Consider the following 15,652-nt stretch of genomic DNA (forward strand, 5'->3'; position numbering starts at 1 on the left):
TATCAAATATTGCAATTCGTTGTTAAAAACGAAACAAAACAAAAAAAACCCCAAGTTTATAAATTAGAAAGTGAAAGTCCATCATCCCCGATCCTGTTCCCCAAAGACAGACATAGTCAGCAGCCCTTATGTAAATCCTTCCAGTATTTCTTTCTTTCTTTCTTTTTTTTTTTTTTTGGCAGTGCTGGGGTTTGAACTCAGGGCCTCACGCTTGCCAAGCAGATGCTCTATCACTTGAGACAGAGTCTCTCAAACTATTTATCTGGGCTAGCTTCAAACCATTATCCTCCTGATCTCTGCCTCCTGAATAGCTAGGATTACAGGTGTGAGCCACCAGCACCTGGCTTGTTTTAGTTATTTCTCATATTTATGTAAGATCTTACATGTATGCCCAGGTCAGTCTGAACTGTAATCCTTTAGCTGGGATGACAGGCATGAAGCATGGTGTCTAGCTTTTTATTGGTTGAGATGGGGTCTTGCTAACTTTTTGCCTGGGCTGGCCTCAAACAGTGATCCTCCTGATCTCTGCCTCCTGAGTAGTTAAGATTACAGGTGTTCGCCACTACACTTGACCTTGATTCTAAACATTTTGTAAATATATCTTGAATCCATTTTCTTTGTCCTGCTTTATTCCTTGCTTTGATTACTCTAAATACCTTCTAATTGCTCTCTGGCTCTAGATTTGCCCAGCCCTATTCCATCTTACTGATACTGGATTGTTGATCCCAAGTTTGAGTCCTGACGTAGTTGGTGATTGAAGACACCTGACCAGGAGTTAAGAGTAAAGCAAGCACAAAGTTTATTGAAAGGACAGCAAAGCACTCTGTCGGGTGGGACTTAGTGAAAGAGCTAAGACAAACAGTGGCTGAAATCGAGGAGATGATATAGGGCACAAACTGGCTTAGATCCAATTGTTCTACCTTGAAACTCTGTGATTGGTTGGCACTGAGTCAGCTTCTCACTGAATGCAGCCACCTGTCCATTCCTCTCCTTATCGAATTGAGCATTCCAAGAAGGCCTGGTCAGCTCGTTTTGGCCTTGGGAGTCTGCCCAACTAGTCCTGGCCTTGGAGCCACTACCCACTTTGTGCAGCTGCATCTTGTTACTTTGGTGAGAGGCTTGTTATTTCTCTGAGAAGCCTGTTGTTTCCCATGCCTTTTTTACATGTCTACTTCTAAAGTGCCTCTCTCATCCCAAATGGAGTCACCTCTGTCACTGCTCTTTGCTATTGCTGTTAAATTCAACCACTGTTCTGCTTTAAACTGCCCAACACTTTAAAGACAATTCACAGAGAATGGCATGAAACTCTTCGTAATCTGTGTTTCTTTTTGCATCTCATCATTTGGATTCAAATGATATGCTCTCATCTGCGTGCCTTTGTGCCAGTGGTTTCCTTTGGTAGGATATTCCAGTAGCTTATTAACTTCTGTTCAACCTTCCAGATGCAGAAACCACTTTCTCTAAATGCCTACTCTGAGCTGCCCAACTGAGGGGGCTCCCAGAGCAGCCCTTGCATCACCCCCTCAGCTCTGGTCTCCCATTATAGTAGTTCACATGAGGCCCCTCTAACCACACTGGGACTGTGTCTTTATTTTGAGATTGACAGGGCTCTATGTAATGGCATTTCATGACTGTTGATTCCATTAGGAAAGGAAATTGCCAAGGAAAGTATAACCCCCTTCCAGGCCACTTTAGTATGCCCAAATGGGAATGCATCTCAAAGAGAAAAGAGAAATTTAAGGTCAAATGAAGAAGACTGATGGTTATATAAAAAATTCCTGCCACTAGATGCCATAAGCCAAGGACCCATCCAGCAATTAAATCATTCAGTCAATAAGTATTTCCTAGCAAATGCCATGGGCCACGCACTGTTCTGTCTACTAAGGACACAGCAAGGGAGAAGACAAAGTCCTGGCATGTGTGAAGTTTACTTTTTCCTGGGTTCTAGTGGGGCAATTTGGTCTAAGCTCCTGCCATATCCAAGATGCAGAACGAGGTGGGGCACCTTGTTCACATAGACAAGGAGAGCTGGAGGCTTGGCTCAAGCAGTAGAACATCTACCTAGCAAGGGTAAGCACCGCCAAAGACAAATACTGTCTGTCCCCTCAAAAAGCCTATGACCTTATGGGGAATTCAAATGCATGTACAATTGCACACATTGCAAAGCAGAACATGTGGCACCTTCAGAAATATTAATTCACCCACTTGATAAATATTATTGAGCTTCTAGATTACAGACTAACTACACATGGCAGCAGATATGATGTTTGCCTTCAAGGCACTTCCAGTACGGTAGGGAAGAAAGAGTTTTTGTTTGTTTGTTTTTGTTTTTAAATCTCACAAATAAATATATGACCATTAAGTACTGTTATAAAAAACAAAACACCAGGAACTATGAAAGCAGATAATTTGGGAAGGCATCCCTGAGGAAGTACAGAAAGCTGTTGAGAACAGAGACAATTCAAGAAATTTGGGGTTCATTTGGGCAGGTATCCTAGAAGAACAAGTAGTTGTTTTGTAGGATTTTTTGGGGGGGTGGGAATGGGGTTTGAACTCAGGGCTTCAAGCTTGCAGAGCAGGCATTCTTCCACTTGAGCCACTTCTCCAGTCCAGTTTGTTCTGGGTATTTCGGAGGTAGGGTCTCTAGAACTATTTGCCTGGGCTGACCTCAAACTGAGATCCTCCTGATCTCAGACTCCCAAGTAGCTAGGATTACAGGTGAGTCACCAGCACCTGACTTGGTCTTTTTCTTTTTCTTTTTGTCCTTTTTTTTTTTTTTTTTTTTTTGAGACAGTCTCCATATGTAGCCCAGGCTGCCTTCAACCAAACTTGAGGTCCTCCCATCTCAGGCTCCTGAGTGCCAGGATTACAGGCATGTACCACACACCAGGCTAGGAAGGGGTATTTGAATGAACCTTAAACGATATGGAAACTGTACCTGCAGAGGTGGGAGGAGGGGCATTCCAAGCAGAAGAAATGCATCAATAGAGGCATTAATATGGGAAGATATAGGGTGGTCAGTGTGGCTGAAGGAAATCAAGACTGGGATATCAAGAGGAATGGTGGGGAAAAGACAATGTTACCGGACAAAACTGGATGGAGGATTGAAGCCTCTGTACAGTGTAGACTTGATTTTCTAAGCTAGTGGAAGGGCCATTTGTTCAAATCCTAAGAATTCTTGGAATTTTGTGGGCAAAATGAAGATTGTCCATTGCAGAAAGTTGCCACCAGAGGGTACCATAGGAGAAGGTCTACCTGACAAGTTATGGAACACTTTTCCCTCAGCTTGGTCTGGTTTTTGTTTTGTTTTAATTAAACTTATTTTTATTTGCTCCATAAAATTATAAAGATTTCTGGGCATGGCGGTTCATGCCTATAATCCCAGTTACTCAGGAGGCAGAAATTAGAAAGATTTAGTTTCAGGCCAGCCTAGGCAAAAAGTTAGCAAGATCCCATCTCAACTAACGACTTGGACGTGCTGGAACACTTCTGTATCCCCAGCTATATGGGAGGCATAGGTAGGAAGACTGCAGTCTGAGGTAGACCCTGGGCTACATAAGAACACAAGATCCTATCCAAAAAAATAACTAAAGCAAAAATGGGTTACAGTTATGACCCAAGTGGTAGAGTACCTGCCTAGCAAGCATGAGGCCCCGAGTTCAAACACCAGTACTGCAAAAAAAAGTGTTATCTATTAATAGTACCATTCGATTTTTAAATCAGATTGAACAGATCTGTCTCCTCAAACCCTCAAACATTTATCCTTCTTTATTACGAAAATAATATCAGAACCTCGTGCTTGCTAGGTGGGCACCCTATCACTTTGAGCCACGTCCCCAGCCCTTTATTAGGAAAACTTTTAAAATCCTTTCATCTTTTCATTTAAAGAAGCCCCCACCCACCCCATCCCTGGCTCCACAAGCAGGGGCGGGAGGGGAAGGGAAGGGTGGGGGTCCAAATAATGTATACACATGTAAGTAAATATAAAAACGATACAATAAAATAAATCATCTTGTCATTTTATTCATTTTAGCATTTTGAAATATACATATTATTATCGGTAGTCACCTTGGAGTAAGTACACCAGTGCACCAGAAATTCGGGGATGGGGGTGAGATAGGACTGGGTTTTTAATTTTTCTTTCCCTTTTTTCTCCACCTGTGTTCCTGTGAGCTGGTGTTTGAGGGTAGAACTGGCGAATGGGCCGCGGCATGGAAGACATGATACCCAGGGGGCTGGAGCCCTTTCTTCTGCCTCCGTACATAATGGGAAGCATGACCAGACGCCAGGCCCTGGTCAAGAAAAGGAGGGTGGCATGTTTATTGCAGCACTATTCACAAGAGCCAAACTTTGGAATCAGTCCAGATGCCCCACGACTGATGGATGGATTAAGAAAATGTGGTATATCTACACAATGGAGTTTTATTCAGCCATAAAGAAGAATGATATGATGTTGCATGCAGATAAATGGATGGAACTGGAGAATGTCATGTTAAGCAAAGTAAGCTAGGCTCAAAAAGTCAAAGGTTGCATGTTTTCCTCATACATGGAAGCTAGACCTATAAGTTAAATGTGTATATATAGATACATTTATGATCATATATAAACATACACATATAATATATAGTGAGAGAGAGAGAGAGAACAAGATTGTATTAGTCTGTCTGAGGAGACTACAGAAGGCAGGAAAGGGAAAGAAAATGTTAGAGAATGAAAACTATTGATACAACCCATCTCTGTATGAATACAATATAATGCACTGTAGTGTAAGCTGTTGAATATTAGGGGAGCATGGTGATAGAGAATCGGTAACTAATGGGGGATTAATCTGATTAAAGCATGATATATACAGACCTGAAGTACCAAAGCAAAACTCTCTTGGACTATCAATATACACTTTAAAAAAAAATGAAGAAAAAATAGGTCTTTTCCAGTGGGAGGTGGGTGGGTACAAGGAAAGGGGGAATGAGGGTGAATATGGTGGTGTATTTTGTATCATGTATGAAAACAGAAGAATGAAACCTGTTGAAATTGTTCTAAGAAAGAAGGAGGGAAGAGAACAATGAAGGGGGTGAATCCAGCTAAGATATTTTGTAAGTGTAACTTTTACAATATATCCCCCCCCACCACTATTATATGCTAATAAAATTTTAAAAAGGAGAATGGGACTGGGGTTTGAACTAAAGGCTTTGTGTTTGTGAAGCAGTTGCTCCTCTGCTTGAGCCACACAACCCAGTCCATTTTGCTCTGGTTTTGGAAATGGTCTCTCACAAACTATGTGCCACAGCTGGCCTCAAACTGAGATCCTCTAGATCTCAGCCTCTTAACTATCTAGGGTTACAGACGTAAGCCACAGTACACAGCTTCACCAGAACTTCTTACTTCTGTCAACTGTATCTTAGTACCCCTTAACAAACCTTCAGGTCTAGTTTTTATGTTTCTTTTTCATCTTTGTTTTCTTTATTTTCGTTATTATTTTAATTTATTCTTTGAAAGGGGATTCTAATTTTAAATCTCTCAGGAGGTGGTGACGTTCACCCAGGCAATCCTAGGGACTACTGCTTGTACCCTGTAAGCCATCAAAGGTTTTTGAACAGGACAAAAATGTGGTCAACCCTGTGTTTAGGTAAATGTCACTCAGGTTGCCTAGTGAAGGGTAGTAAGTGACAGGAGTGAGACAGCGGGTAGGCTACTGCAGTGGGGCAGGAGATAGATGAATAGTTTTGGATTAGGCCAGCAGCTGCATTACTGGAAGAAGGGAGCTGTGAGACAATTTTTAGAGGTGGAACCAACAGAACTTGCAAACCAATTAGATATGGTGCCAAAAGGGGAAGAGGTGAGCATGGGTGACTGAGAGCATGAGGCTGTGGCCATAGCTGGAAGTGGGGAACAAAAGAGGAAGAACAGCTTTGTCCAGGAAACCGAGAGGAGTTTGGTTTTCACCCCAATGACTGGTGCTATGGTTTGGATCTTGAGAGTTCCTCAAACACATGTTCCCTGTGCTCTTGAAAGGTGGTAGAACCTTTGGGAGGTGGGGCCTACTGGAAGGAGTCTGGTTATTGAGGGCATGGCCTTCAAGACAACATGGGGACCCCAGCCCTTCTCTCTTTGCTTCCCACCACTAGGAGGTGAACAGCCTCCCTCCATCACTTGTTCCCCACTGTGATTTCATGGCTTGCCACAGGCCCAATGGCAACAGGGCCAAATAACCTGGATTGAAACTGTGAGTCAGAATAAACTTTTCTGCTTTTAAGTTGATTATCTCAGGTATTTTGTCATAGGAACAGCTGACTAATATGACAGGTATGTTCAGGATTCTGAGCTAAATAACTGTATTCTCGCTCTTAGCACATTTTCTAGGTGATAAAATCAGTGACCCTTGTGTGCCAATAATGGTTAAGTCTGAATTTTTAGCCCATATCTTTCTTTTGGGCTATGGATCCATATAAACCACTGTCCACCAAGTATTACCACTTACATAGTCCATATTCATTCATTCAGCAATTTTTTTTTTTTGGTGGTTTGAACTCAGGGCTTCATGCTTGCTAAGCAAGTGCTCTACCATTTGAGCTATGCCTCCAGTCCATTTTGCTCTGGTTATTTTGGAGATAAGGTATTGCAAAATACTAGTCTGGGATGGCCTTGCTTCGAAATTCTCCCAATCTCAGCCTCCCAAGTAGCTAGGATTATAGTTGTGAGCCACCCGTGCCCCTGCCAGAGAGCAGTATTAAGACACAGAGTGAGCTTGGAAGCCAGCAGGGTAGAGCCATACATTTGAGAGCGATCACCTGGGCTTTCACCTTTCCTGTGCAGAATGAGAGCAGGGGGCTGGAGACGGAGCACAATGGATGACGACCAGCAACAGGTTTTACAAATGAGGCCATAGGAGGGCCAGACTGGCAGTTACAGTAACAGAAAATGTTGAGGAGTAGGGGATATAGCTCAGTGGAAACATTTGCTTAGCATGTGGGAGGGCCTGGTAAAAGTCAGCTTTCCACAGTGGTTAATATGGAGGGTTAATGGTAGGCGCCATGCCCAAATCCATAAGGAAGTTTAAGGAGCTGAACAAGTGCTACAAAATAACCAGGGGAGAATAAAGATACAGTAAAGGGACCATTGTTTGAAAGTGACGGGTGGAAAGGAATGGTGTGTCTTCTTTCTCCCATGGCACAGTGACAAGAACAAAAGCAGTGGGGGTCAGTTAAGGGTTGGAGTCAAATTAGGGCTTTGCTGTCGTATGTGCTTGGAAAATCCCTAAAACTTCCCGAACTCCAATGTCTTCATTTGCAACAGAAATGCTGTTTACCTTGAAAGGTTGTCTAGGAAGCTAACAGATGAGATGTGATTGTTTTGCTCTATTAAGTGTCAGGTACATGGTTCATGCTCAGTAAATGTTGGTTCCTTCCACCATCCAAGCTCCATGAGAACAGACAAGGAACCATCTTCCCTGGAGGTCCAGAGAGTGTTGGAAGGAGATACCAAGCAGGTGAGGATTATGTATGAAGTAGAGGAGAATTAGTACTAAACCAGATTGCAGAATAGAAATGAGACTGTAATGACAGAAGATAGTTACAAAGCAGTTGTGTCTACAGCAGAGAAGAAGATTGGAGAACTGGGAGTGGTGGTGCACATCTTCGATCCCAGCACTCCAGAGGCTGAGGCAGGAGTTCAAGGCCAGCTTGTGCAACATAGTGAGACCATGCTGAGAGAGAGAAAGAGAGAGAAGGGAGGGAAAAAGAGGGAAAGAAGGGGAGGGAGAGAGAAGGAGAGGGAAAAAGAGGGAAAGAGAGGGAGGGAAAAGGAGGAAAGAGGAAGAGGGAAAGAGGAGATTGGAGGCTACAAGGTAGATAAGAAAAAGGTGGTGAAGATCAGCTACAAGTAAGATGCTGGTTAATTTCAGTTGGTTCCTCACAGCCTAAGTGACTTATTTTCAATTGTTTCTGTTTCCTAAATCAATACACTTCAGACTTTCATTTGCCTCAAAACACTGATGTAGCTGCATTTCACAGGTTTTTCTACTCTGTACTTTTGTAAGGGGAGCATTGACAGAGGTGACTCCATTTTGTTTGAGAGAGGCACTTTAGAAGCAGACATGTAAAAAAGGCATGGGAAACAACAGGCTTCTCAGAGAAAAACAAGCCTCTCACCAAAGTAACAAGATGCAGCTGCACAAAGTGGGTAGTGGCCCCAAGGCCAAGACTAGTTGGGCAGACTCCCAAGGCCAAAACAAGCTGACTAGGCCTTCTTGGAATGCTCAGTTTGATAAGGAGAGAAATGGACAGGTGGCTGCGTTCAGTGAGAAGCTGACTGGGCACCAATCATTCACAAACATAGTTTCAAGGTAGAACAATTGGATCTAAGCCAGTTTGTGCCCTGTATCATCTCCTAGACTTCAGCCATTGTTTAGCTTAGCCCTTTCACTAAATCCCACCTGCCAGGGTGCTTTGCTGTCCTTTCAATAAACTTTGTGCTTGCTTTACTCTTGACTCCTGGTCCAGCATCTTCAATCATCAACTACCCCAGGACATGAACTTGGGATCAGCAATCCAGTATCACTTACATTGTTCAGTTTACTTCTATTATTCAGCCATTTTTTTAGTCCATTTTTAATTTCCAAATGTGTCTTTTAACCTTCTTTTAAAATTTTTTATTTCTAAGTTAATTGCATTGTGACCCAAGAACCTTTCAAGTCTTTAAGGTTTTGAGGGGCTGAGGGTGTGGCTCAGTAACAGTGTGCACAGATCCCAGCAAGGGGTAAGGAAGTGGGAGAAAATGTAAAATTTGCTGCCTTTTGAACCAAGAAGTAGAAATGTTTATGAATATTCTATGCATACTTACAATAATGCATATTCTTTACTTTTTATGTTGGATTCTTTGGAGATCTATTAGATCAAACTTGCTAATTTTGTTACTCAAATGTTTCTATCTTTAATATTCTTTTGGCTGTTGGTTTTTTCAACTTGTAATAGAGGTACATTAAAATATTTCCCAATTACAAATTTTTAAATTTGTGTTCCAGTTCTACCAATTTTTGCCTCTTATGTTTCAAGTCTATTTCTAGTGTACATGGAAGTTCAAGATTGTTGTTTTGCTGGTAGAGTGGCTCAAGTGGTAGAGTGCCTGCCTAGCAAGCGTGAGGCCCTGAGTTTGAACTTCAGTACCACCAAACAAACAAAAAGATCTTTCATTTGGAAAAGGATTTTATTTTATACCCATACTTGATTGAATTTTAGCTATATATAATTTTCTAAATTGGACATTGTTTTCCCTCAGAATTTTGAAGGTATTGCTCCATTCAAACATCTAGTATTACTGAGAAAGACAATGTCATACTGATTCCCAATTCTTTGTATATGCAATTGTTCTCCCTTATTTGCAAGGGATACATTTTAAGGTACCCAGTGGCTGCTTGAAACCACAGACAGTCCCAAGCCCTGTATATATTATGTTTTTGTACATATATGCTTAAGATAAAGTTTAATTTATAAATTAGTCTGAGTGAGAAATTAACAACTAATAACAAAATATACCAATTATACCAATGCACTGCAGTAACATTACATCAACATGGTCTCCCACACACATTCTCTCCCTCATAGTAGCTTATTGCACTGTTTTCACACTTCTTATTGATAGCAGGTAACTGGAATGGTGGAAAGTGAAACCCTGGATAAGGGAGGTGAGATGACTATAACTTTTTTCCTTGCCTGGAGGTTTTCAGGATCTTCTCTTTGGTCCTCATTGTAAATTTTCCTGTGCCAGACCTGTAAACCAGCACTAGGAGGCTGAGGCAGGGGGAGAAACCCCCGTCTCAAAAAAACAACCACAATAGCAACAGCAAAAACTTCTGGCAGTGTGTAGCTCAGTGATAGAATGCTTGCTTAGCATTCATGAAGGGGTTTGAGCCCCAGCAGCACAAAAAAACAAAACAAAACAAAAACTACAAATTTCTATAATGTAGGCCTTTTATGCACTCGAGACTCAGTGTTCAGCTTCAGCCCAGACTCATTCCTTCATATCCAGGACGTTTTCTTGTATTACCTTCATTTTTTCTTTGTTTGATCCTCTCTATTTTCTCTGTTCTCTCTTTTTATTTCTTTTACTCAGATGTTGGAAACTCCTGAGTGAATCCTCTTAATTTTCTCATACTTCATCTCTTCACTTTTTCAGAACTACTTTTTAGTGATTTCTCAAACTTTATTTTCTAACCCTTCTACCAAATATTTTAACTTCTTTCATCATGATTTTATTTCTAAGAGTTTTCTGTTGTTTTTTAAATGTTCCCATTTTTGTTTCATGGGAGCAACAGCTCATACCTCTGTGAACATAGCAGTTGCAATTTGAGGAAGTTTTTTTCTGCTCCTTGCATCATTCACTCCTTATGGTGTATGGCTTTTTTGCTGAGACCTTCCTCAAAAGCCCATTGATCACCAGGCACTGGTGCCTCACACCTGTAATCTTAGCTACTCAGGAACAGAGATCAGGAGGATAATGGTTCAAAGCCAGCCTGGGCAAATAGGTCTCAATATCCTATCTCAAAAAACCCATCACATACACACAAAAAGAAGAGCTGGTGGAGTGGCTCAAGGTGTAGGTCTGAGTTCAAACTGCAGTACCGCAAAAAAAAAAAAAAAAAAAAAAGCTCATAGATCCTTCATTGGTGTACAGGAACTAAGTGTGCTGAGACTTTAAGTGAAAAGAGAAAGACCTAGAGTGTCTGTGTCTAAGTATCCCAGTGTCTCTAGCAGTTGGTCCGTTTTGGCTATGTCAATGGACTTGTTGGGTGTGGAGACCTAAGGCAGATGAGTAAGTAGCCCATCCCCCATGGAGAGCCCCATGAGCCCTGCACCCTGAGAAGGAGTCATAAATCTGCATTCCTGCACCCTGAGGAGGAGATACAGGGTCTCAGAAATCTGCCAGGAAGAGGAGATACAGGGTCCCACAAATCTGCCACAGGACTGATAAAAAAAATGCTTTCAATGTTGTTTTCCCCCCCAATAAGGGGCAAACAGACCAGCTCATCTAAGGGGGCCCCCATGCAAATACATGGCCAATAGGAAAAACCCACCTAACTGATACCCTAACCTAGAGTTAAAGCATCCTTTAAAAGCCCCAGGCTTCACCTGTACAGGGAGTTACCGCTTCCGGGCTCCTCTGGACTTCTCTAGCTGTAGCCTTTCCTTTCTCTCTAATAAATCCCACTTTTTATATATCAGCTCATCATTCAGCTGCCTCATGAGCCAGTTCTCTGGCCTGTGAAGGCAAGGACCCTCGACACCATCCTGCAACATTCAACACCAGCACATAACAGAATTAATTGAGCATACCCAGGTATATGTAATCCAATTTCTATCAGAATTTATTTCTCTATTAGTCTGAAAGATTGTGTAGCATTGACAATCTCCTAAAAGGCCACATTCTCTTACCCATTTACATTCTACATCAGTGATCTCCAAATGACAGTCTGGCAGAGTTTCAAGACTGGTTCCATAAACTGTCACTTAACTAGACCTGTGTGTTTTCTTCCCAAGTCTCCGAACATTTCTGGTATGAGATGCCAGTGAATGATCATGATTCCATGAGGAAAAAGGTAACAGGAAATAGAACTACAGTTTTAGAAAGTGGTCTTAAAAACAATGATTAGACAGTATAGTTTTTGACATTCCCATAATTAGTATTTTTTAGACGGATAGCCAGGAAGGACAGACTTTAAAAGCCTCCTCTGGAAAGTAGAATTTAGATTTCTAGTAATTGGCAATATATGATTAAAAGCTATCTTGAAAATATACCTTTACACTTCCAAGTGAGTTTATACAGGATGAATTTTTTTTTCTTTCCTTTTTTTTTTTTTTTTTTTTTTGGTGGGACTGAGGTTTGAAAGCCTAAAGCCAGTGCTCAACTTCTTGAGCTATACCTCCAGTCCATTTTGCTCTGGTTATATTGGAGATGGGGTCTCATGAACTATTATTTGCCTGGGCTGGCCTGAACCACTATCCTCCTGATCTCAGACTCCCAAGTAGCTAGGATTATAGGCGTGAGCCACCAGTGCCCAGCTCACAGTGAATATTTTTGTTTGTAGTACTAGAGATGAAACCCAGGGCGTCATGCCTGCTAGGCAAGCATTCTGCCTCTGAGCTACACCTCTCCCCCTAAAATAAATATGGAATAAATATGTATTTGTTGAGTATAGAGTCATGCACTGCTCTAGGCATTCCAGAGTTCATGGTGAAGAAACATGCAAAAGTGTTATTTGTTTGTTATTATGGAAAAATATAAACATATCCAAAAGAAGAAAAGATAGTATAATGACCATTATTATCCATTACTCAGCTTTAGAGATATCAACACAGTCACCCTTCTTCCTTTGGTTATCTACCTTCCTTCCCTCCCCTTATGCAATTTTGAAGCAAATACTAGGTTATTCATTCATGAACAATATATTGTCATGTATCTCTCTAAGATATTCTCTAACAATAACCACAATGTCATTACCCCACCTGCCCCCCAAAAAACAACTAACAACCTTAATCATCTGGGCTACCTTCTGTTTAAATGAAAACCACAGGGGGCCATTGTTTCAGACTAAGCTCCTGCTCTGCGCCCCAGCAGACCAGACTAAACTCCAAATGAAGTCACACCCGCTGAAGTTCCACATCACCAAGCTGAGAGCTAAGCTGTTTATCTGACCTCCTGAGAAACCAGGATCTGGGAGATAACAGCCGCAGGTTCCAAACAGGCCAGGTTCAATGGGTACGATAATGAAGTTCCCTCTGCTCCAATCCTTACGCAAAGAGGTAATTTGAAATAACCTGATAGTAGTTAATCACTTATTTTTCTATTGTTCTACCTACCTGCCCCTCCCCCCAATAAGGAAATAACTACAAAATTAACAATTTTGTTTTTGTTTCTGCTTTCTTCCATCTTTTCCTATCTGCAAAATCAACATCTTCCAGCTAGGGGTGTAGCACAGTGGTAAAGAGCTTGCCTAGCAGGTGCAAGACCCTGGGTGTGGTCCTCACACCACACAAAGGAAACAAAACAACCTTCTCTGCTTACATTCACTGTAGTTTGTACAATGAAGTACAATGAAGTGTTGTCCCATTCTAGAACTGAAAATAAAGTCAATTAAGATGCTAAACTTGCTGGGCTTGGAGATTCACATCTATAATCCCAGCTACTCAGGAGGATCTTGGTTCAAAGCCAGTCCAGGCAAAAAGTTAGCAAGACCCCATTTCTACAAATAATCTGGGCATGGCGGGATGTTAGGTGGGGGCATAAATAGGAAGCTCTCAGACCAAGGCTGGCCCCAGGCAAAAACTTGAGAACTTATCTAAAAAATAATTAAAAGCAAAAAGGCCCAGGAGTGTGGCTCAAGTGGTAGTGTGCCTGCCTAGCAAGCAGGAGGCCCTGAGTTCAAACCCCAGGACTGAAAAAAAAATAAGATGTTAAACAAAATTGTTGTCATTTTGTCTTCTAAAAATTCTAATAGGAGAGACAAGAAAGCAAGCAAACAAACAGATAATGTTAGGCAATGATCAAGTATTATAAAAAAAAAAAAAAAAAAGAAGAAGAAGAAGAAGAAGGCCCAGGTAGTAGCACTTCTAATCCCAGCACTCAGGAAGCTGAGGCAGGAGGATCATGAGTTTGAATCTAGACTGGGCTACACTGTGGAAGGGAGGAAGGGAGGAGGAAGGAAGGAAGAAAGGAAACAAGGTCCAGATGATAGAATAAAACACGATTTTATTTGCAAGATGAATGTGCAAGACTCAAGGCACTCTTCCAGTGACATCTGTAGAAAGAGTGTTTTGTTTTTGTTTATTTTTTTGGTTTGTTTTCTTGATACTGGAGTTTGAACTCAGGGCTCACACTTGTTCAGCAGGAGTGCTTACTGATTGAGCCACACCTCCAGCCCTGAAAGAGTGTTTTTGAGTCAGGCTTCTGCTAGGGCTGAGCACTGAGGCAGAGTTTAGTGTTCAAGGTATAGTAAGGAAGCCTACAAAACTGGAGGACTAAGTGAAAGGAAGAGAAGTTTGTGGTTTTAGAGTGATCACCAGGGGCCATAATGAACATTCTAAGTAGGTGTGGTGAGCAGTCACTGGAGGGTTTTGGGCAAGGGAATGACATGAACAACCTGATTTATGACTATAAAGGATCATCCTGGCTGCTGTGTAGAGAATAGTGTGTAGGAAAACATTTGTAGGAGAAAACTAGGACAACGGAGAGACCAATTAGAAGACTATGAAATAGGGCTGAGGTTGTATATGTCAGTGGTAAAGTGCTTGCTAGCATGTGCGACCCCCTGCCAGGAAGGAAGGAAGGGAGGGAGAGAAGAAAGGAGGGAGGGAGGGGAGTAATTCTAGTGAGAATTCTGGTGGTGCCATGGAGATGGTAAGAAGTGATTAGCTTCTAGATGAGTTGAAGCTATAGCTAACAAGATTGACTAAAAAAACCAGACGCCGGATATGCGAGAAAATGATAAGCCAAGATTGATCCCAAGATACTGGGCCTGACCAACTAGTGCCTTTTGCTACAGTAGGGAATGTTAGAATGAAAGAGGTGCAGAACGCAGAGACAGGAAGACAGCTCAATGCCAGGACAGGGTTTATTGTGGGGAAGTGGTCCTGCAGAGGGGGTCCCCAGCAAGAGAGCTGGAGCCCCCAGCTGCATACAGATGAGGGGTAGATACATGAGGGTGGGTGGAGAACTCCCAGGAAGATCACTGGGTGGGAAAATCCTCAGTGGCCCTGTGATCCTCCTGAGATAGAGTAGGTCATTTCTTCTGGGCCATGTAGGGAGTTTCTATTAAGTGGCTGAAGGTGAATGTTTATTTTTCTTTAGGGCTGAGTGGAGAGTTTCCAGTAAGCCACCTTCAAGGGGGAAGGGGTCCAGTTCTAACATGGCTTCCTTTTGTTCACCCTAACAGAGAATACTGGGACAGGGTCAGGATTAGAGGAGGACATGCACACTCTCTTTTGGATATATTAAGTTTAAGGTGCCCATTAAGCATGCAGAGACGTTGATTAGGCAGTTAGGTACTGACTGGAATTGATCAAAGAGATAAGGGCTAGACCTATAAGTGAATCAAAAACCATGGGATTGGATGAAATCACCCAGGTAGTGAGGGAGGATAGGAAAGAGGAGAGGTAGGGAAGACAAAAGTATCTAGCCAGAAGCCTGAGAAGAAGCCAAGGAGGTCAAGAAGAATGGGTGTCCTGGAGTCATGAACTGGCCACATGCAGCTGTGAGAACAATAAAATGAAGACTGAGAAGTGATGTCATGATTGGACCATAGCTACTAGTGACCTTGACAAGAATGGTTTCCACAGGGTGATAAAGGCAAAAGCTTTAGTGTGGTGGATTTGAGCAGAATGGAGATAAGGAAGGGAAGATGAGACAGAAGTTGGGTGGTAGCTGGAAAGGAACATGGAATCAAAGGAAATTCTGTTTGTTCATTTTAATTCTTTTGTTTTGTAACAGGGTTTTACTATGTAGCCCAGGCTAGTTTTGAATTTTCTATCCTCCTGCCTCAGCTGTCTGCATGTTGGGATTAGAGGTGTTTACCACCATACCCAGCTCATTTTGTTTTTTCATGGGTTTTATCAGACACAGCTTGTTTGTATGATGATAGATTAACCAATAACAAGTGAAAAAT

The 15,652-nt window shown here is 41.9% G+C and overlaps 1 protein-coding gene and 1 non-coding gene across 18 annotated transcripts in view; both read right to left on the bottom strand.

The window, feature by feature from the left end:
* Rnf212b (ring finger protein 212B) overlaps nucleotides 1–15,652 on the bottom strand; it is an 87,736-nt gene that overhangs the window by 67,184 nt on the left and 4,900 nt on the right. The gene's annotated exons all lie outside the window — the stretch shown is intronic.
* LOC141422222 (small nucleolar RNA SNORA57) lies at nucleotides 4,167–4,310 on the bottom strand. Its single transcript, XR_012446826.1, has one exon. It is a non-coding gene; the product is annotated as a small nucleolar RNA SNORA57 (small nucleolar RNA).

The sequence above is a fragment of the Castor canadensis genome, chromosome 3 (assembly GCF_047511655.1).
Source record: "Castor canadensis chromosome 3, mCasCan1.hap1v2, whole genome shotgun sequence".
Lineage (NCBI taxonomy): Eukaryota > Metazoa > Chordata > Mammalia > Rodentia > Castoridae > Castor > Castor canadensis.